The following is an 8304-nucleotide window of genomic DNA, read 5'->3' as shown; positions in this document are numbered from 1 at the left end:
CACACGCAACAGAGTTACGTCACTCCGCTGAGTGTGCTAGTTAAAGGGACACCACACTCAAAGCTTTTGAAATGAGCTCCCTTACAATCTGAGAGGAGGACATTCTTTGTCCCACCACTTATTTTTCAGGCATTTTTGTTAACTGTGCCTTACTAATTCAAACAAAGTTGTAGGGCGCATGCTTCAAGATCCATGTGGAGATGTCCCATCGCGAGATTGCGGGAAGGCGATCTCACGAGAACTGAAAGGAGCGAGAAGCGCGGAGGAACGTGCTTCCAGCAGAACTCGGCGGGCAGCTTAGCTGACGCACCGCCCCAGCGCTCCTCCTGCATCCAAAGTGCTCCAAAGGCCAGGGGCCTAACGTGTGATGAGTTCTCTCCTAGACCATAATGCGAAGGCTGCAGGAAGCCACCTTGGTGCTCTAGGGATGTGACTGCATGCAGACTATGAACACTCTGCTTACAGTGAATCGACTGTATACACGTGGACTGCAGTATTGTGAGTACAGCTCTTCCTCACCCCTGGACATTTTATGCCCCCAGTTACTCAGTTCATAGGTGTCTAAAGAAACACCACCTACAGCACCACCAGTGTCCTGTCTTTACTTAGGCCACCACATAATTGGCAACGAGGATCCAGAACCCCGCTGGCTCACCATGCAAGGCGCCACGCCACCCCCTGCATTCCTCCCTTCACCCGGGACCCTGGCATTTCCATGGCAGCAATGGGAACCACTTTTCTCCACATACCTTAAAGCGGTGGGTGGAACGGGTTACGCCCCGGCAAGGAAGAAGGCAATGCTTCTAAATATGATGGGAGTCGAAGGAAAGCGTATCTTTGCTGGGCTCAAGGCCATACCCACAGCAGGCGAGGGTAACGACATGTACAAGGAGGCAATCCACCGCATTGTGAAGAGGTTCATCAACAAGAAAAATGTGGTGCTCCACAGACTAAGGTTCTACACTCCCAAGCAAGAAAGCAATGAGTCAGTAGACGACTACATCACCAGGATGAGGGAACTTGCATCTCTATGCGGATTTGGTGATAAGGCGGAACAAATTATCTCCGACATGCTGGTAGTTCACAAAAATTCCAGGAAGTTGCAGGACAAATTCATACAGGAAAAGGAAGTAGACCTCAACAAGGCCATCCAAATCACCAGAGCCAAGGAGGAGACCTCCAGCAGGCGCAAAGAAGTCAGAGGCCCATCACCAGTACCCGAACTAGCCGCGTTGCAGTAGAGAGGGCGAAAAGAAAGACAGCCTCTTGACGGCCCCAGAGACAAGGGTCCCAGGCAAAAAGGATGCACCCCAATGCTAAGGATGCGCCAGCACCAAGCACATGGCGAATGATTGCAACTGTCCCGCTAGGAACAAGGAGTGGGCAAAATGTCAAAGTTTTGGTCACATGGCAGCGGCTTGCACATGGCGGGAAAAAACTGTCACTCGCATCGATGGTGACACAGAGTCGAGGGAAGGTGACAATCCGCACGACAAACCCATGGTCATCAGGGTCATCGTTCCTCACGCCAGAAGGGTTTGTTTGTTTGTTTGTTTGTTTAGTATTTATTATGCGCACCAGACCCTGGGGTATAAGGGTAAAACCTCAATGCACTGTGAAAGTAGACGGCATGGAGACACGAGTCATGGCTGACTCAGAATCACATCCTCCCCATAAAAACGCACAAAGAAATGATGGGACGTGTCAAAGTGGAAATTATAACCACCAAACAGAAGCTGACGGTTTTAGGAGTGGCCACCGTAGATCTGCTTGTCTACATCAGAGCTAAGATTGAATTCAAAGGCAGGTCCACCACCACCAGAGTTTACTTCTCTTCCCAGGTCCCCGCCATGCTTGTTTGGGACGATCAACACAGGCTCAGCATAAGGCTAGACCCCATTACCCCAGAGCAGGTACTTCTGGTCTCTTCAGGAGGAGCGCCGAATTGGAAAGAAGACTTTCCTGGTCTGTTCTCTGAAACTCTGGGGAAGATCCGAAACTACGTCCACAAGATTCATCTCAAGCCAAATGCAGTGCCCGTGAAGCACAAGGTCAGGCCAGTGCCTTCTACGGCATTCACCGCCTCCCATGGCTGTGTCTGCCTACTCAGGGTCTGCATAGAACTAAGAAGTCTCAATTTAGAAGTGGTCACCGAGAGCTTTCCGCTTCCAAGCATCAGCGAAATCGTGCTCATGATGAAAGAAGCAACCATATTTTCTAGGCTCGATATGCGTGATGCGTACCACCAGATAAGCTTGCACAAGGCCTTGTGACCCCTCACAGCGATCATCACCCCTTTTGGCATGTTTCAGTATACACACATGCCATTTGGCCTGTCATCAGCGGCATCGGCTTTCCAGAGGATGATGAGCTCTCTGTTGAAAGGTATCACAAACGTCTCCTTTTTTCAAGACGACATCTTAGTGTACGCCAAGGACTCGGGTACCCACGACAAGGCACCCGCCGCTGTACTGAGTAGACTACAAGAAGAGGGCGTGCACCTGTGCCACAAAAAATGTGTGTTAGGCATAGGTGAGATCTAGTACCTCGGATATCGCATCTCTAAGGATGGAGTGAGTCCCAAGAAGAATCTCCTCGAAGCCATAACCAATGCCCCGGCCCCGATGTCCAAAGATGAACTCCGGTCCTTCTTAGGCCTTGCGGAATACTACGCAAAGTTTGTCCCAAGATTCTCAGACAGCACATGCCCCATGAGGGAACTCCTGAAGAAGGGTGCGACCTATGCGTGGGGGCCCCAGCAGCATGAAGCGTTCGTCGAGATCAAAAAGAGGATCCTGCATGCGTCCTGCCTCCAACCCTTCAACCCTGAATGGAAAACATGCATCACAACCGACGCCAGCGCATATGGGCTAGGCGCGACACTGACCCAAAAAAGGGGTGACATAGAGATCATAGTAGTCTTTGCCTCAAAGGCCCTATCGGCATCGGAGAAGAACAACTCCACCATGAAAAAGGAAATGCTGGCGTGCGCCTGGCCCTTGAATATTTCAGATTATATGTCTGGGGTACCAAATTCCGGTTGGTTACCGACCACAAACCCCTCATACACATGTTAAGCCCAGGTGGCACTAGGACCGCGACTCCAAGCATGGCCAGAATCGCCGCTAAACTCCAAGAATACACCTATGAAATAGCCCACATCGCCGGCTGGAAGAATGCCCAGGCAGGCTGTATGTCCAGACTGCTCACCCAAAATACCCCAGGTACCACGTTCCTTGAAGATGAATGTGTAGTAGCCTCCATAAGCGATCTAAGTAACAGAGAGTTCATGGAACTAAGCGAGCACCACTGTCAGGAACAATATGAGCAAGACGAAGCTCTGCGCCATGCGGCAGTGTGTGTCTGCGAGGGATGGCCAAACGAGAGAGCAATCCCAGAAGGCCTGCGCCCCTACTGGAAGGTGAGCGACAAAATCACTGCCATGAACGGTCTCATCCTGAGAGGCGACCATGTGATTACCCCAAGAGGCATCCAGAAAGTAATACTGTGCAGAGCACATTCAGGCTAATTAGGAATCAACATGACGAGATGCAGAGTACACGATGCCTACTGGTGGTCCGGCATGGAACCAGGACATATGGGCAATGGGCAATGATCGAGAGATGCCACGAATGCATCAATGGCGACACAAGCGCCTGTCCGTCAGACAAGCCCCCATGATGCCCACTGAAATCCCAAAGGGAGAATGGCACAAAATAGGCCTGGACTTCATCGGCCCATTGGACGGCATGTTCACAGAGCACAAGTATGGGATAGTCATGGTGGACTACTTTTCCAAGTGGGTGGAGATCGAGTTCGCCCCAGACATCGCCACAAGCACGGTCATTGAGGCACTCACTGCCGTCTTTCGACGCGAAGGCTCCCTGCGGAAATCGTGACTGACAACAGAGTACAGCTGGTGTCCCGACATATTGACCGGCAGTTGAGAGCGAGTCTGTACCACCCGCAAGCACATGGGCTTGTGGAAACGGCTAACCGCTTCATCAAAGGGGTGCTGCAACTGGCTCATGCCTCGGGCCTAGACCCCAGTAAGACGGTAAAGGAGGCCATCGCGGCCCACCACATCACACCCAACCCCATCACCAGCGTTTCCCCTTTCCAACTGTTGAGATGGAGAAGGGCGGCGTACACGCTGGTACCACCCTGGCTTCCCCAAGTAATGGAAGATGAAGACGGGGACATGCGAGACGTAGTATTCCACTTGCAGCGAAACAAGGAAGAAATTAAGTCTCAAGGCAACAAACGCATGGCCGCTCACTGCACAGAGGTCAGCGAAGGTGATCTGGTAAAAATACACCTCCCTCATAAAGACACCACGACCGGCTCCAAATACAGTAGACCCAAAGAGGTCACTACTAAGGGATCCAATCACATCTGCACCAGCGAGGGAAAGCGATGGAACTTGGAAAGAGTGGCCATGTACTGCAGGAGAGCATCCACCAACCACCCATTCAGTGAAGGCAGATGAGGGCCTGGACCAGCATAGGTCATCCGATGACCCCCATTACCCAGAGAGAGACACATCGGAGACCCAGCATCATGACGAACTCTCAGCCATAAGCCCCCTTCCCTGGTTCAGGGAATCACAGAGTGAAGCTACACAAGGAGAACTCAATCCTCCTGAAGTTCCTCACACCACTTCTCGAGCTTCACCTTCCACCTCCGACCAAAGCAGGCTGCAGCGGGAAAGAAGGAAACCCAGCAAGTTCTCAGGCTATGTCGTGTACTAGCATCCATCCTTTTTCCACCAAAGGAGGTTTGTGGGGACGTCCCATCGCGAGATCGTGGGAAGTTGATCTCGCAAGAACTGAAAGGAGCGAGAAGCAAGGAGGAACGTGCTTCCAGCAGAACTCGGGGGGGCAGTTTAGCTGGCCCACCGCCCCAGCGCCCCTCCTGCACCCAAAGCGCTCCAAAGGCCAGGAGCCCAACGTGTGGTGAGTTCTCTCCTAGAGCGTAATGCCAAGGCTGCAGGAAGCCACCTGGGTGCTCTTGGAATTTGACTGCGTGCAGACTATGAACACTCTGCTTACAGTGAATCGACTGTATACATATGGAATGCAGTATTGTGGGGACAGCTCTTCCTCGCCCCTGGACATTTTATGCCCCCAGTTAATCAGTTCATAGGTGTCTAAAATTTTATTTTAGTTTACAGTATTTACATTTGAAACATAACAATGAAAATATAATTATATATTAAATACATATTCATCCCCTACTTATTTACAATTTCCCCCCATCCACCCACCCCAGGATTCACATCATAGGTCATTTGATCAGTACATTGTGAGAAATGTACCCCACATTTTCTCAAATAAAGCAAGTTTTTTATCTCTCCGAAATAGCACTCTTTCCATCTCTGCCAAATTATGCATTTCTGCAATCCACATCTCAATAGTAATGGGGTCAGCCGTCTTCCAACCTCTTAGTATTATTATTTTTCCCACCATTGCGCCTCTAAAAATCCTTTTTTTTACATGTAGACAGATCCCAGATCAAGTCATCACTTCCTAGAACTAATGTTCTAAAATCAAAAGCAATCCTTTCATTAAGACCATTTTTACACATTTTGACATACTCGAACCAGAATCCCCTCTCTAGCACAATCCCATAACATGTTGTATGTTCATAGGTGTCTAAATAAACACCACCTACAGCACCACCGGTGTCCTGTCCTTACTCAGACCACCACAATCCACCAATATGTTTGATACATTCCCAATATTATTTTCTGACGAAAATGCACCACAATCTAATAGTAATAAAGTTTTAAATTATTATTAGGATTATTATTAGGAATGCTACCATTTAAAAATTCAGTTTAATAATACTATTATTAGCTAAATGTGGTTTCGGTCTTTTTGAAAATTAGTGATCTATAGATCGCTCCATTGTACTCAGGTTGCACGCAGTGTGTGGAGCGGTCGTTATTTAAATGAGAATTAAACTTGGCCATTGCCAGTCGGAAACGTGCTTCTCTGCAGCAAAAGAGTGAATTCACTATAAAGTTTTAGATGACATGCGCGAGAACGATTCATAAAAGCATTTTGCAGAGCATCGTTTAGTTGTCAGGATGGCCGAGCGGTCTAAGGCGCCAGACTCAAGAGCTGATTCTCTTCTCCAGCTGGGTGTTCTGGTCTCCAATTGGAGGCGTGGGTTCAAATCCCACTTCTGACACATCTTTTTTATTCCAATTTATTTAATGTTATAGCACCTAGTAATAGGTACCTATTTTGATTTATTTGATTAGGAGGAAACCGGGGAGCAGGGAGGGGGGACTCCCCCCCAAAAAAACTGCGCGTAGTCAGTGTCCTTGGGTCTCCTATTAGGAGCACTATGAAACGCCCAATGCAAGCGCAACTCCTAGCAAAAAAGGCCAAACACAAGCCAGCCTACAAAACAACAGCTGCCGGTTACAAGAAATAACCAACTGCTGGGTACTTGTGTGACATTGTTGAAGAAACGAACTGTAGGGGGATATGAAGGGAAGGGGTTTGGGATGCGGGACCAGGGAGTGTGGGAGTGGAACCGGAACAGGAAGTGGGGGTGGAACGGGGACAGGAAGTGGGGGAGTGAAATGGAGAAGACAGTGAAAAGAATCACAGTAGAAGTTGTGGAGCACAGCGAGAGGGGCCAGGCCAGAAGGGCCAGTGTGGTATTTTGGAGCCCAGTGCTTACAAGCAGTTAACCCACCTTCTCACTGGTCAACCTTTAGAAATGAAAATGCATGCAAAAAGAGAACATTTTCATTTTGCGGGTTTACTCTACATCCGACCGCTCAACTTATACGCTTTTGGCTGGTGTTACCGGCCATGGAATCCGTTCACACATCAAAAAAGTCAATGGGCGCTCACCCACCGAAAAGGAAACATTTGTTCCACTGTTCTGGGCCAAAGCCGGACATTGTGCCGCAGCCAGTCAGGCGCCGGTGTAACGTCACTTTTTGCTATGTGTCAAAAAATCCTATCCTGCTGACTGAGCATGCGCACACATGCTCAGTCATTACGTAACGGGATAGGATTTTTTGACACCATGAATGTGGTGTGCCTGTCTTTTTTGGGGTGCGAGGGGTGCAGTTCATTTAATTTTATGTGAGCTAGGCTAACTGAAATAAAAGAACAAAGAGAAATCGTGTCACGAGCAACTTCAAAAGGGATGGAAAGAGCACAAACCCAGTGGATGGAAAGAACAAGCACCCATCGGACACTGCGTTTTTGTTCTATAAACTCCAAGGATTGTAATAATCACTAAATGCGGTGCCATTGTAACCCTCCTCCCGCACAATGAATGTTTTCAACGTTGCACGTTATTGTACATTTCTTTTCATAGCACACATTGCCTGGGTCTGCCTCCTACTGCACTGGCTAAAGTACACGCTGGTGGGAGCGGACTGGGATCTTTAGTTTAGAGAGAGCTGACACGGGATAGAGGGAGGGGGCTCAGGCGTGTAAAGACACGCGAGGGAGGCATGCAGCAGGCGCAGATTGCTCTCACATTAAGCATCCAAAATGAAAAGTAAGTAATGTCAAAAGGCTTTAAATCTCTTGTTTGGTTTCACTTCGTTTGGGAGAGCAAGTAGTACGGCTGATGTATGTTTTGATGATCGTTCATTAAATAACCCTCATGCTCTTTGGTGCTTTGGGGGAATTTATCTGCCTGGCTGGGAACTGTTTTTATTTAATCACCCATCCCTCATTACTAGGCCGCTGACAGGCTGCTAGCTTTCCGAAAGGATCCTCGCCCCCTGTAGAGCCTGAAGGGACATGTGGCATTCAAAGGACGCTGAACAAGTGATGTTGCCCCGTTAAACTTTAACGCCTGTCTCTAGGTGGTAAATGGCTGCCGAGCTGCTGACTGTATGATATGATATTAGTAAAGTGAATCTTTGCTGCTTTAAAATAAATGTCACATTTATTTATTATTACAAATGCTCCAACCTCCAATGAGGACGTCCAAACAAGGTCAGCAAACAGTCAAGGGGAGGTTTCAGGTAACTCACTTCTGTAATCTGCAGAGGGTATGCATGACTCCAGCAGAGCTACACACATGAATCATTTTATCTCATGAACGTCTGCGTTGTGGTGAGGGCCAGGCAGAGTTTTGGTATACGTTGTGTTAATGTTCGACTTTAATCATATACTGGGATGGGGTAATGGCCCGAATTAATGAGTTACTATGGAGTAATTATACTCGCACACCGTCTATCTGCTTGTGGGTAATGCTCGCAGGAGGAAAGAGAAACAAAACTCAGAAAAGGACAGTGCAATTTATGCTGACACTGGCTGA

The 8304-nt window shown here is 48.6% G+C and overlaps 1 non-coding gene across 1 annotated transcript; it reads left to right on the top strand.

Moving 5' to 3' along the window:
* The first annotated feature begins 6085 nt into the window (after positions 1-6085).
* TRNAL-CAA (transfer RNA leucine (anticodon CAA)) lies at positions 6086-6195 on the top strand. Its single transcript has 2 exons — positions 6086-6123; positions 6150-6195. It is a non-coding gene; the product is annotated as a tRNA-Leu (tRNA).
* Positions 6196-8304: the final 2109 nt, after the last annotated feature.

The sequence above is a fragment of the Ambystoma mexicanum genome, chromosome 13 (genome assembly GCF_040938575.1).
Source record: "Ambystoma mexicanum isolate Mex_15411 chromosome 13, UKY_AmexF1_1, whole genome shotgun sequence".
Lineage (NCBI taxonomy): Eukaryota > Metazoa > Chordata > Amphibia > Caudata > Ambystomatidae > Ambystoma > Ambystoma mexicanum.
The sequence above is the reverse complement of the archived record's forward strand: the minus strand, read 5'-3'. Positions and strand labels throughout refer to the sequence as shown.